The sequence below is a fragment of the Aquarana catesbeiana genome, linkage group LG11 (assembly GCF_042186555.1).
Source record: "Aquarana catesbeiana isolate 2022-GZ linkage group LG11, ASM4218655v1, whole genome shotgun sequence".
Classification (NCBI taxonomy): domain Eukaryota; kingdom Metazoa; phylum Chordata; class Amphibia; order Anura; family Ranidae; genus Aquarana; species Aquarana catesbeiana.
In genome coordinates this window covers 218,036,912-218,049,473 of record NC_133334.1, presented here as the reverse complement: position 1 = coordinate 218,049,473, position 12,562 = coordinate 218,036,912, and the positions used below count along the sequence as shown (strand labels likewise).

The 12,562-nt window shown below is 53.5% G+C and overlaps 1 protein-coding gene across 2 annotated transcripts in view; it reads left to right on the top strand.

The window, feature by feature from the left end:
- The first annotated feature begins 3,138 nt into the window (after positions 1–3,138).
- LOC141112453 (amino acid transporter heavy chain SLC3A2-like) overlaps positions 3,139–12,562 on the top strand; it is a 29,533-nt gene continuing 20,109 nt past the window's right edge. The window contains exon 1 of one of the 2 annotated variants that reach the window (XM_073605313.1): positions 3,139–3,269. The gene's annotated coding sequence lies outside the window, so the exon portion shown is untranslated. The remainder of the gene's footprint in view (positions 3,270–12,562) is intronic. The other variant, XM_073605314.1, reaches the window with a different exon arrangement.

Sequence of the window (12,562 nt, the reverse complement as noted above, 5' to 3'; positions counted from 1 at the left end):
GTCACCAAAGGTGTCATCCTGGCCCGCCCACATAGTAAGCTGGGTGGGCTGGGAGTCGGAAGATTCTGGAAGGGATGTAAAAGCAAACTGCAGCTACCTATTGGCTGAAGAGGTAGCAGGAAGCAGGCTGCAACGTGTCCCAGCTAATGGGTGCGCTGTCCGGCCTTCCTGTGTTGTGGCATGGAGCTGGTCTACAAAGAAGCTGCATGGGGTTAGGAAGGAGAAACTCTTTTATGTGACCGTAATGACAACTGGCGGTACTTGACTATGGAGAGGATGGTTTATGGTATCCTGCCCTGGTGGGCTGGCGGCCCGCTCACCAACGCCTTGTTAAGACTGCAAAGTCTTGTGGTGGAAGGGGCCCCTTCTTGCACTGGTTCCAATGTGGTGGCCTTTGGACTCTCGGTTCTGTGGGTCTGGCAGGTGTGCTGGACCTATGGCAGCAGCGTGTTTACAGCAGCGTTTCCGATCCCTGGGACCTCAGGCCCACTACTCTCAGTCTCTCTCTCCATCCCCCCCTCTCTCTCCATCTCCCTTTATTTATTTCTCTCTCCCTCCATTCCTCTTTCTTTCTCTCTCTCTCTCCATCCCTCTTTCTTTCTCTCTACCTCCATTCCTCTTTCTTTCTCTCTCCCTCCATTCCTCTTTCTTTCTCTCTCCCTCCATTCCTCTATCTTTCTCTCTCCCTCCATCCCTCTATCTTTCTCTCTCTCTCCATCCCTCTTTCTTTCTCTCTCTCCATCCCTCTGTCTCCCTCCCTTCATCCCTCTTTATTTCTCTCTCCCTCCATCCCTCTTTCTTTCTCTCTCCCTCCATCCCTCTTTCTTTCTCTCTCCCTCCATCCCTCTTTCTTTCTCTCTCTCCATCCCTCTGTCTCCCTCCCTTCATCCCTCTTTATTTCTCTCTCCCTCCATCCCTCTTTCTTTCTCTCTCCCTCCATCCCTCTTTCTTTCTCTCTCTCCATCCCTCTGTCTCCCTCCCTTCATCCCTCTTTATTTCCCTCTACCTCCATCCCTCTTTCTTTCTCTCTCTCCCTCCATCCCTCTTTCTTTCTCTCTCCCTCCATCCCTCTTTCTTTCTCTCTCCCTCCATCCCTCTTTCTTTCTCTCTCTCCATCCCTCTGTCTCCCTCCCTTCATCCCTCTTTATTTCTCTCTCCCTCCATCCCTCTTTCTTTCTCTCTCCCTCCATCCCTCTTTCTTTCTCTCTCTCTCCATCCTTCTTTTTTTCTCTCTACCTCCATCCCTCTTTCTTTCTCTCTCTCCATCCCTCTGTCTCCCTCCCTTCATCCCTCTTTATTTCTCTCTCCCTCCATCCCTCTTTCTTTCTCTCTCCCTCCATCCCTCTTTCTCTCTCCCTCCATCCCTCTTTCTCTCTCCCTCCATCCCTCTTTCTCTCTCCCTCCATCTTTCTTTCTCTCTCCTTCAATCCCCCGTTCTCTCTCCCTCCATCCCTCTTTCTCTCTCCCTCCATCTTTCTTTCTCTCTCCTTCAATCCCCCTTTTTCTCTCCCTCCATCCTTCTTTCTTTCTCTCTCCCTCTCTCCATCCTTCTTTTTTTCTCTCTACCTCCATCCCTCTTTCTCTCTCCCTCCATCTTTCTTTCTCTCTCCTTCAATCCCCCTTTCTCTCTCCCTCCATCTCTCTTTCTTTCTCTCTACCTCCATCCCTCTTTATCTTTCTCTCCCTCCACCCCCCTTTCTCTTTCTAGTACCACATTCACTAGATTCCACTATGTAAGTCAGGGATATGTAATTAGCGGACTTCCAGCTGTTTCAGAACTACAAGTCCCATGAGGCATAGCAAGACTCTGACAGCCACAAGCATGACACCCAGAGGCAGAGGCATGATGGGACTTGTAGTTTTGCAACAGCCGCAGGTCCGCTAATTGCATATCCCTGATGTAAGTCATCTCAGACTCTATTTAACCACACCCCTTAAAGCCACGCCCAATATTTAGCATAATTTAAAGGGTAACTTCACTTTCGTGTGGAAAAAATAGCAAATAAAGAAATAATTATCTTGATTTCAATGAGCAGGGTCGCTGTAGGAGCGGTGTATACACCGCTCCTACAGCGCCTCAAGGATGCTGCTTGCAGACTTTTTTGAGCGTCCTGCCAGCGCACCGCTCCAGTATGAAAGCACTCGGGCTTTCACATTGGAGTGAAAGGAGAGGCACTTTGCAGACACTATTTTTAGCGCTATAGCGCCTCAGTGTGAAAGGGGTCTAATTGAATGTTATTAATAATTACCTTTCCTTTTTTCAATCTGCAGCTCTATTTTTCTGTGAAATGCAATGCAATATGGCAACCTGGAGGTGTTCTGTACACAGAATGTGTACAGAACGCTCCCCGGATATGTCATTTCCTGCTTGTGTGATTAGCTCATCATATTTCCCAGAAGTCCGCTCTAAGATACAAGTCAGATTTCAGGCATCCCCTGCAACAATAATGTCATTTTTGGTGAGATACTGCCAATAGGAAATCACGTCTAAAGGGGTGCAGACCCAGCAGCTTTCCTCATTAGAGCCTTGCAGGTGCTGCAGCTGATTGATCATTATGAAATCACTCCCATTAGATACTTCTGAACATGGACACAAACAAACACTCAGGGATTTCTTCAAAATAAAAACACTGTACCCAAATAAAATTGATGTCCTTTTTTTCCCTCAAATAGAACTTTTTTTTTGGTGGTATTTGATCGCCGCTGCAGTATTTATTTTTTTGCGCTAGAAACCAAAAAAGACAAACAATTTTGAAAAAAAAAACAATATTTGTTTACTTTATGCTATAAAACATACCCACTCAATTTAAAAAAAAAAAATCTAATTTCTTCATCAGTTTAGGCCAATGTGTATTCTGCTACATATTTTTGGTAAAAAAAAAATCCCAATAAGCGTATATTGATTGGTTTGTGCAAAAGTTATAGTGTCTACAAAATAGGGGATATATTTATTGAATTTGTATTTATTTGTCCCTGGAAGGTAGAGGTGTCCCAGATAGAGATGGTGCTGCTCACATTTATTATATAAGATCCCCGGGATGGATGAGAGCCTCTGACACCTAGCCTGTCATACTGTGAGTGTTTGGGGTTGCTTTTCACGCACATTAGCAGTAGGTCAGTATATGAAATAATACATGAGGCTGCCGCCATTTCACACCACACGCCGCCGCCGCCATTTTGTCCTCCTATTAGAGGGTCCTGTGATCAGGGGAGGGGGACTTCTCCGTACACAAGGCGGGCTCATAGAAGACGGAGGAGGGAGGACTGAGGTAATGGAGGGGTGAGCGGTGTGCCCGCCTACACTTTTCATTCAGTCTGTGCAGTGCTAGTATTGTGTGTTCCCTGTGTACTAATGTCCGCTCCCGGATCCTGCCCACACACTGCGTGTCCTTTTATTTATTTCAGTCAGCAGGCCTATGAATTGCAGGATGTGCCGTCTCTGCGGGGATACACAGCCATGTTTTCTTTTAGACTGTTCTTGGCGAATTCCAGGAAGGGAAGAACAGCGGGCTCAGACTTGTTTGTACAAAACCTCCTCCACTCCCAGCCATTGCCTGTCTTCTCCTCCCCCCTGTGATTGCAGTACAAGTCCTCCTGGACACCATCCTCCACCCTAGGCTGCTTTCCATCATAGAGAGAAAAGTTACCTGGTACTGTTACAGTTCTCCCTCTCATGTCACCTGTCGGTCCCGTCATGTTGCTCTCACAGGTCCTTCCTCCCTCTTACCTCATGTCACTTGGCACAGGTACCCCCTCAAGTTGACGTCGCAGCTCTAACCCCCCCCCCCCCCATGTGGTCACCGTCGCAGCCCCCCCTCTCCCCTCTGACTGCCGTCGCAACACCCCCCCCTCTGACCGCCATCGTAGCCCCCCTTACCTCTGGTCGCCCCCCCCCCTCAGGTCAAAGCTCCTCTCTGGTCGCCGTTGCAGCCCCCCCTCCCCTCTGGTCACTGTCGCAGCCCCCCCTCAGTTCGCTGTCGCAGCCCCCCCTCAGGTCGCTGTCGCAGCCCGCCCCTCAGGTCGCTGTCTCAGCCCCCCCCCTCAGGTCTCTGTCTCAGCCCCCCCCCTCAGGTCTCTGTCTCAGCCCCCCCCCTCAGGTCTCTGTCTCAGCCCCCCCCCTCAGGTCTCTGTCTCAGCCCCCCCCTCAGGTCGCTGTCTCAGCCCCCCCCTCAGGTCGCTGTCTCAGCCCCCCCCCCTCAGGTCGCTGTCTCAGCCCCCCCCCTCAGGTCGCTGTCTCAGCCCCCCCCCTCAGGTCGCTGTCTCAGCCCCCCCCCTCAGGTCGCTGTCTCAGCCCCCCCCCTCAGGTCGCTGTCTCAGCCCCCCCCCTCAGGTCGCTGTCTCAGCCCCCCCCCTCAGGTCGCTGTCTCAGCCCCCCCCCTCAGGTCGCTGTCTCAGCCCGCCCCTCAGGCCGCTGTCGCAGCCCGCCCCTCAGTTCGCTGTCGCAGGCCCCCTCCAGTTGCTGTCAAAGCCCCCCCTCCCCTCTGGTCGCTGTCCTCCCCTCTGGTTGCAGCCCCCCTCCCTTCTGGTCGCCCTCGCAGCCCTCCCCTCAGGTCGATGTCTCAGCCCCTCCCTCCCCTCAGGTCGATGTCTCAGCCCCTCCCTCCCCTCAGGTCGATGTCTCAGCCCCTCCCTCCCCTCAGGTCGCTGTCGCAGCCCGCCCCTCAGGTCGCTGTCTCAGCCCCCCCCCTCAGGTCTCTGTCTCAGCCCCCCCCTCAGGTCTCTGTCTCAGCCCCCCCCCTCAGGTCTCTGTCTCAGCCCCCCCCCTCAGGTCTCTGTCTCAGCCCCCCCCCTCAGGTCTCTGTCTCAGCCCCCCCCCTCAGGTCTCTGTCTCAGCCCCCCCCCTCAGGTCGCTGTCTCAGCCCCCCCCCTCAGGTCGCTGTCTCAGCCCCCCCCTCAGGTCGCTGTCTCAGCCCCCCCCCTCAGGTCGCTGTCTCAGCCCCCCCCCTCAGGTCGCTGTCTCAGCCCCCCCCCTCAGGTCTCTGTCTCAGCCCCCCCCCTCAGGTCTCTGTCTCAGCCCCCCCCCTCAGGTCTCTGTCTCAGCCCCCCCCCTCAGGTCTCTGTCTCAGCCCCCCCCCTCAGGTCGCTGTCTCAGCCCCCCCCCTCAGGTCGCTGTCTCAGCCCCCCCCTCAGGTCGCTGTCTCAGCCCCCCCCCTCAGGTCGCTGTCTCAGCCCCCCCCCTCAGGTCGCTGTCTCAGCCCCCCCCCTCAGGTCGCTGTCTCAGCCCCCCCCCTCAGGTCGCTGTCTCAGCCCCCCCCCTCAGGTCGCTGTCTCAGCCCCCCCCCTCAGGTCGCTGTCTCAGCCCCCCCCCTCAGGTCGCTGTCTCAGCCCCCCCCCTCAGGTCGCTGTCTCAGCCCCCCCCCTCAGGTCGCTGTCTCAGCCCCCCCCCTCAGGTCGCTGTCTCAGCCCGCCCCTCAGGCCGCTGTCGCAGCCCGCCCCTCAGTTCGCTGTCGCAGGCCCCCTCCAGTTGCTGTCAAAGCCCCCCCTCCCCTCTGGTCGCTGTCCTCCCCTCTGGTTGCAGCCCCCCTCCCTTCTGGTCGCCCTCGCAGCCCTCCCCTCAGGTCGATGTCTCAGCCCCTCCCTCCCCTCAGGTCGATGTCTCAGCCCCTCCCTCCCCTCAGGTCGATGTCTCAGCCCCTCCCTCCCCTCAGGTCGCTGTCGCAGCCCGCCCCTCAGGTCGCTGTCTCAGCCCCCCCCCTCAGGTCTCTGTCTCAGCCCCCCCCCTCAGGTCTCTGTCTCAGCCCCCCCCCTCAGGTCTCTGTCTCAGCCCCCCCCCTCAGGTCTCTGTCTCAGCCCCCCCCCTCAGGTCTCTGTCTCAGCCCCCCCCCTCAGGTCTCTGTCTCAGCCCCCCCCCTCAGGTCGCTGTCTCAGCCCCCCCCCTCAGGTCGCTGTCTCAGCCCCCCCCCTCAGGTCGCTGTCTCAGCCCCCCCCCTCAGGTCGCTGTCTCAGCCCCCCCCCTCAGGTCGCTGTCTCAGCCCCCCCCCTCAGGTCGCTGTCTCAGCCCCCCCCCTCAGGTCGCTGTCTCAGCCCCCCCCCTCAGGTCGCTGTCTCAGCCCCCCCCTCAGGTCGCTGTCTCAGCCCGCCCCTCAGGCCGCTGTCGCAGCCCGCCCCTCAGTTCGCTGTCGCAGGCCCCCTCCAGTTGCTGTCAAAGCCCCCCCTCCCCTCTGGTCGCTGTCCTCCCCTCTGGTTGCAGCCCCCCTCCCTTCTGGTCGCCCTCGCAGCCCTCCCCTCAGGTCGATGTCTCAGCCCCTCCCTCCCCTCAGGTCGATGTCTCAGCCCCTCCCTCCCCTCAGGTCGATGTCTCAGCCCCTCCCTCCCCTCAGGTCGATGTCTCAGCCCCTCCCTCCCCTCAGGTCGATGTCTCAGCCCCTCCCTCCCCTCAGGTCGATGTCTCAGCCCCTCCCTCCCCTCAGGTCGATGTCTCAGCCCCTCCCTCCCCTCAGGTCGATGTCTCAGCCCCTCCCTCCCCTCTGGTCGCCCTCGCAGCCCTCCCCTCTGGTCGCCCTCGCAGCCCTCCCCTCTGGTCGCCCTCGCAGCCCTCCCCTCTGGTCGCCCTCGCAGCCCTCCCCTCTGGTCGCCCTCGCAGCCCTCCCCTCTGGTCGCCCTCGCAGCCCTCCCCTCTGGTCGCCCTCGCAGCCCTCCCCTCAGGTCGATGTCTCAGCCCCTCCCTCCCCTCTGGCTTCCGTCGCAGCCCCCCCCTCTGACTGCCGTCGCAACACCCCCCCCTTTGACCGCCATCGTAGCCCCCCTTACCTCTGGTCGCCCCCCCCCCTCAGGTCAAAGCTCCTCTCTGGTCGCCGTTGCAGCCCCCCCCTCAGGTCGCTGTCGCAGCCCGCCCCTCAGGCCGCTGTCGCGGCCCCCCCCTCAGGCCGCTGTCGCGGCCCCCCCCTCAGGCCGCTGTCGCGGCCCCCCCCTCAGGCCGCTGTCACGGCCCCCCCTCAGGCCGCTGTCACGGCCCCCCCCTCAGGTCGCTGTCGCAGGCCCCCTCCGGTTGCTGTCAAAGCCCCCCCTCCCCTCTGGTCGCTGTCCTCCCCTCTGGTTGCAGCCCCCCTCCCCTCTGGTTGCCGTGGCAGCCCCCCTCCCTTCTGGTCGCCCTCGCAGCCCTCCCCTCAGGTCGCCGTCTCAGCCCTCCCCTCCCCTCAGGTCGCCGTCTCAGCCCTCCCCTCAGGTCGATGTCTCAGCTCCCCTCAGGTCGCCGTTGCAGCCCCCCGCTACCCTCCCCTCAGGTCGCCGTCTCAGGCCTCCCCTCCCCTCAGGTTCCGTCTAGGGTTGTCCCTTCATCCCTTTAAACCCAAACACATATGAAATACACAGGCTCTAAGGCTAATTTAATGCAGATATGGCACCAAGTGAGTTTAATTACCACGGTAATCAGCCACAGAACCTGTGTAATTAATATGTGTCCAGATTTAAAGGGATGAGGTGATAACCCTGTCGCAGGTCTCCCCTAATGTCACTGTAGAAGCTCACTGCTCAAAAAGGTGCATGGGCTACTTTGCAGTGTTTTGTCATGTATGGGGCAGTCCATTGAAATAAATGGGTTGCCCTGTGTGTCCAGCGCAACAATGCATGACACCTGACATCATAGTGTGACTAGGGCCTTAGTGTTCTGAGAATCTCTTAATGGAGGTCATGCACATAATGATTTGTGATGATCTATGTATGATACAGATGTTGGCTTGATAAGAATCGCTTTGTAAAATTTTACAATGTCTGCTTCGCTTGTAATAATCAAATCTAATCAAAAGCTCACTAAGGCCTCATGTACACTGCTGCTGGTAAATAGACGTTTAGGAGCAGTTGGGCATTTTTTTTCAGCTGCCCCTGAACTCTCCTCTGTTGTCTTATCAGTACATGTACACAGGGTCATTTCTAGGTAGTTAAGTTTTTTTGAAGCATTTTTTGGAGTGCAAAAAAATGTGTTCAGGACGGATGTTCAGAGGCATTTGAAACGCCAAATGCCTGTAACAGCTTGTAAACGTACCACCTTGTAACTCGTGTTTAGCAGCATTTCGTTTACAGGCATTTTTCATTTTTGGCTATTTGAAGAAAAAATTTTTATATATAATATATTTAACCACTTCAATACCAGGCACTTAGACACCTTCCCGCCCAGGCCAATTTTCAGCTTTCAGCACTGTCGCAATTTGAATGACAATTGCGCGGTCATGCAACACTGTACCCAAACAATTTTTTTATCATTTTGTTCCCACAAATAGAGCTTTCTTTTGGTGGTATTTGATCACCTCTGTGGTTTTTATTTTTTGCGCAACAAATAAAAAAAGACCAAAAATTTGGAAAAAAAAACAAGTTTTTCTTTGTTTCTGTTAAAATTTTTTGTAAAGAAGTATGTTTTCTTCTTCAATGACGGGCACTGATATGGCTGCACTGACGGGCACTGATACGACGGCACTGATGGGCACCGATGAGGTGGCACTGATAGGTGGCACCGGTATGCGGCACTGATGGGCACTCGTAGGCGGCACTGCTGGGCACTCGTAGGCTGCACTGCTGGGCACTCGTAGGTGGCATTGATGGGTACTTATGGGTGGCACTGATGGGTACTTATGGGTGGCATTGATAGGTGGGCACAGATGAGCACTGATAGGTGGCACAGATGGGCACTGATGGGTGGCACTGTTGACAGTGGTGGCACTGATCACATTGATGGGTGGCATTGCTGGGCATCCCTGATTTAAAATGGTGCCAGTCAGTGCCCATTTGTGGGCACTGATTGGCACAGATTGGGCACTTTGGGCACATGTGGATGGCCATGAGGTACATGCCTGGCCATCCATATGTTGCCCGGCTCCCTGGTGGTCCTGGCGGCTTCCCTGGTGATCTAGTGTGGGCATCTGAGGGGGGGCTGCGCTGATAAACATTCAGCACAGACCCCCCCCCTGCCAGGAGAGCCGCCGATCGGCTCTCCTCTACTCGCGTCTGTCAGACACGAGTGAGGAAAAGCCGATCAATGGCTCTTCCTATTGACATCGTGATCAGCCGTGATTGCACACGGCTGATCACGTGGTAAAGAGCCTCCGCCAGAGGCTCTTTACCAAGATCTGTGGAGCGGTGTGTCAGACTGACACACCGCTCCACCGATCGCCGCGATGCGCGCCCCTGCGGGAGCATGTTATCCTGCTGGACGTCATATGACGCCCAGTCAGGATAACTGAACCACCGCCGACAAGGGCAGCTCCTATCACCTATCATCTTAAAAGAGAAGTATGGGAGCCTAGATAGCCATGGCAGCAGCTTGGAAGAGCCCTGTAGTCGACTTGGCCCTGTTGAAGCGCAAGTTGACTTGGATTATGCTTAAATTGATACTAATGTCTTGTGTTTATTTAAAAAAAACAAAAAAATAAATAAATCATGTTATACTTACAGTGCATTGAAAAAGTATTCATACCCCTTGACATTTTCCACATTTTGACTTGTTACAACCAAAAACTTCAATGTTTTGGGATTTTATGTGATAGACCAGGGGTCTCAAACTGGCAGCCCTCCAGCTGTTGCGAAACTACAAGTCCCATGAGGCATTGCAAGGCTGACAGTTACAAGCATGACTCCCAAAGGCAGAGGCATGATGGGAATTGTAGTTTTGCAACAGCTGGAGGGCCGCCAGTTTGAGACCCCTGTGATAGACCAACACAAAGTGGCACATAATTGTGAAGTGGAAGGAAAATTATAAATCTTTTTCACATTTTTTTACAAATAAATATCTGAAAAGTGTGGCATGCATTTGTATCTTGCGGAACCAATTGTGCTCAGAAGTCACCTAAATAGTAAAAAAAAGTCCACCTGTGGGTAATTTAATCTCAGTATAAATACAGCTGTTCTGTGAAGTCCTCCCAGATGTTTGTTAGAGAACCTTAGTGAACAAACCGCATCATAAAGGCCAAGGAACACACCAGACAGGTCAGGGATAAGGTTGTGGAGAAGTTTGAAGCAGGGTTAGGTTATAAATATTCCAAGCTTTGAACATCTCACAGAGCACTGTTCAATCCATCATCTGAAAATGAAAAGAGTATGGCACAAATGCAAACCTACCAAGACATGGCCGTCCACCTAAACAGACAGGGCAGGCAAGGAGAGCATTCATCAGAGAAGCAGCCAAGAGGTCCATGGTAACTGTAGAAGCTGCAGAGATCCACAGCTCAGGTGGGAGAATCTGTCCACAGGACAACTATTAGTTGTGCACTCCACAAATCTGGCCTTTATGGAAGAGTGGCAAGAAGAAAGCCATTGTTGAAAGAAAGCCATAAGAAGTCCCGTTTGCGAGAAGCCACGTGGGGGACACAGCAAACGTGGAAGAAGGTGCTCTGGCCAGATGAGACCAAAACTGTACTTTTTGGCCTAGAAGCAAAATGCTGTATGTGGCGGAAAACTAACATTGCACATCACCCTCAACACACCATCCCCACTGCGAACCATGGTGGTGGCAGCATCATGTTGTGGGGATGCTTTTCTTCATTAGGAACAGGGAAGCTGGTCAGAGTTGATGGGAAGATGGATGGAGCAAAATACACAGTAAACGTAGAATAAAACCTGATAGTCTGCAGAAGACTTGAGACTGGGGCGGAGGTTCACCTTCCATCAGGACAATGCCTTTAACATACAGCCAGAGCTACGATGGTATAATGGTATGGTTTAGATCAAAGCATATTCATGTGTTAGAATGGCCCAGTCAAAGTCCAGACCTAAATCCAATTGAGAATCTGTGGGAAGACTTGAAAATTGCTGTTCATCGACGCTTTACATCCAATCTGAAAAAGCTTGAGCTATGTTACAAAGAAGCATGGGCAAACATGTCACTCTCTAGATGTGCAAAGCTGGTAGAGAGATACCCAAAAAGGCTTGCAGTTTTAATTGCAGCGAAAGGTGGTTCTACAAAGTATTGACTTGGGGGGGCTGAATACAAATGCATGCCCCACTTGTCACATATTTAATTGTAAAAAATTTTGAAAACCATTTATAATATTCCTTCCACTTCACAATTATGTAACACTTTGTGGCATATGGTCGAGATCTTTCCCAAGCCTCCATCGGCTCTTTGACGTCAGCCGACAGCGGGCTTCAGCCCGCTGTCTGCTGAGAATGGGTCACAGGAGTGCAGAACCAACTGCTCTCCTGTGATCCATAGGAGAAGTGCAGCAAACTGACCTTTGGCTGTACTTCTCCTTTAGGCCCCTTAGGGTTGGTTCACACTGAGGCAGCACGACTTACAGCGCGACTGCTTCAGGCGACCCAGGACACGACTCAGCTGTGACTTGCAAGACGACTTCTGTATAGAAGTCAATGCAAGTCGCCCCGAAAGTCGTACAGGAACCTTTTTCTAAGTCGGAGCGACTTGCGTCGCTCCGATTAGAACGGTTCCATTGCACAGAACGGGACGCTACTTGTCAGGCGACTAGGTCGCCTGACAAGTCGTCCCAGTGTGAACCGGGACTAAGACACACGGACTGTTTGTTTTTCATCCATACGTTGACGGATGAAAAATGAACATCAGTGCATCTCTATGGAAAAACAGATGTAAATGGATGATCATAGTTTCCATCAACATCTGTTTTTTGGAATAGATCAAAACCCTATTTTTCTTCCTTTTAGAAAATGGAACAGACGCAAAAGGACAATCAGTTTTTGCATGAAAATATGGCTCCAGGACTCAAGTGGTTAAAGGAGTTGTAAGGCTGGGTTCACACCAGTCCATTGCAAATTCCAGCTCCGTTTTCTCTGGGAAGAGAAAAAACAGCTGTTCAGTGGTGCCTCTCCATTCTATCTGCGGATCAGCTGAGCAGGGAGAGGAGGGGAGGGAATTCGTGTTCAGAACGGAATACTTCTGCGAATCAGATGCGTTCCCATAGAAGATAAAGTGCTTGTAATTCGCACCGCAATGCCCAGAAAATGCACACTTTTTTTGGGCAGTGCGCATTTCGAATGCATTGCACATATGTGAACCAGCCTCATTCTAATAAAGGTATTTTAAAATGTCCTGCGGTATAAGCCGCATCTAATTCACAATTAATTCGCATAGGTGGGAACGGGGCCTAAAGGTAGAAGGCATTCTATGCGTTAAGATAAAAAACGTTTTGCAGCACCCCCTCATTACCTACCTGAGCCCCTTCTCTCTCAAGCAAAGTCCACAAATGTCTAAGCCAGGGATATGCAATTAGCGGACCTCCAGCTGTTGTAAAACTACAACTCCCATCATGCCTCTGCCTCCGGGTGTCATGCTTGTGCTGTCAGAGTCTTGCTATGCCTCATGGGACTTGTAGTTCTGCAACAGCTGGAGGTCCGCTAATTGCATACCCCTGGTCTAAGCCACCCGGGACACTCCTCCTGATTGGCTGAGACACAGCAGTGGCACCATTGGCTCCCGCGGCTGTCAATCAAACTCAGTCAGCCAATCGGGAGAGAGGGGGCAGGGTGGGGTCGGGGTCCCGTGTCTGAATGGGTACACAGAGCTCTGACTCTGCTCGGGTGCCCCCATAGAAAGCTGCTGGCTGAGGGGGCACTTGATAGGAAGGAGGGGCCAGTAGCAGCAAAGAGGGACCAGAGAAGAGGA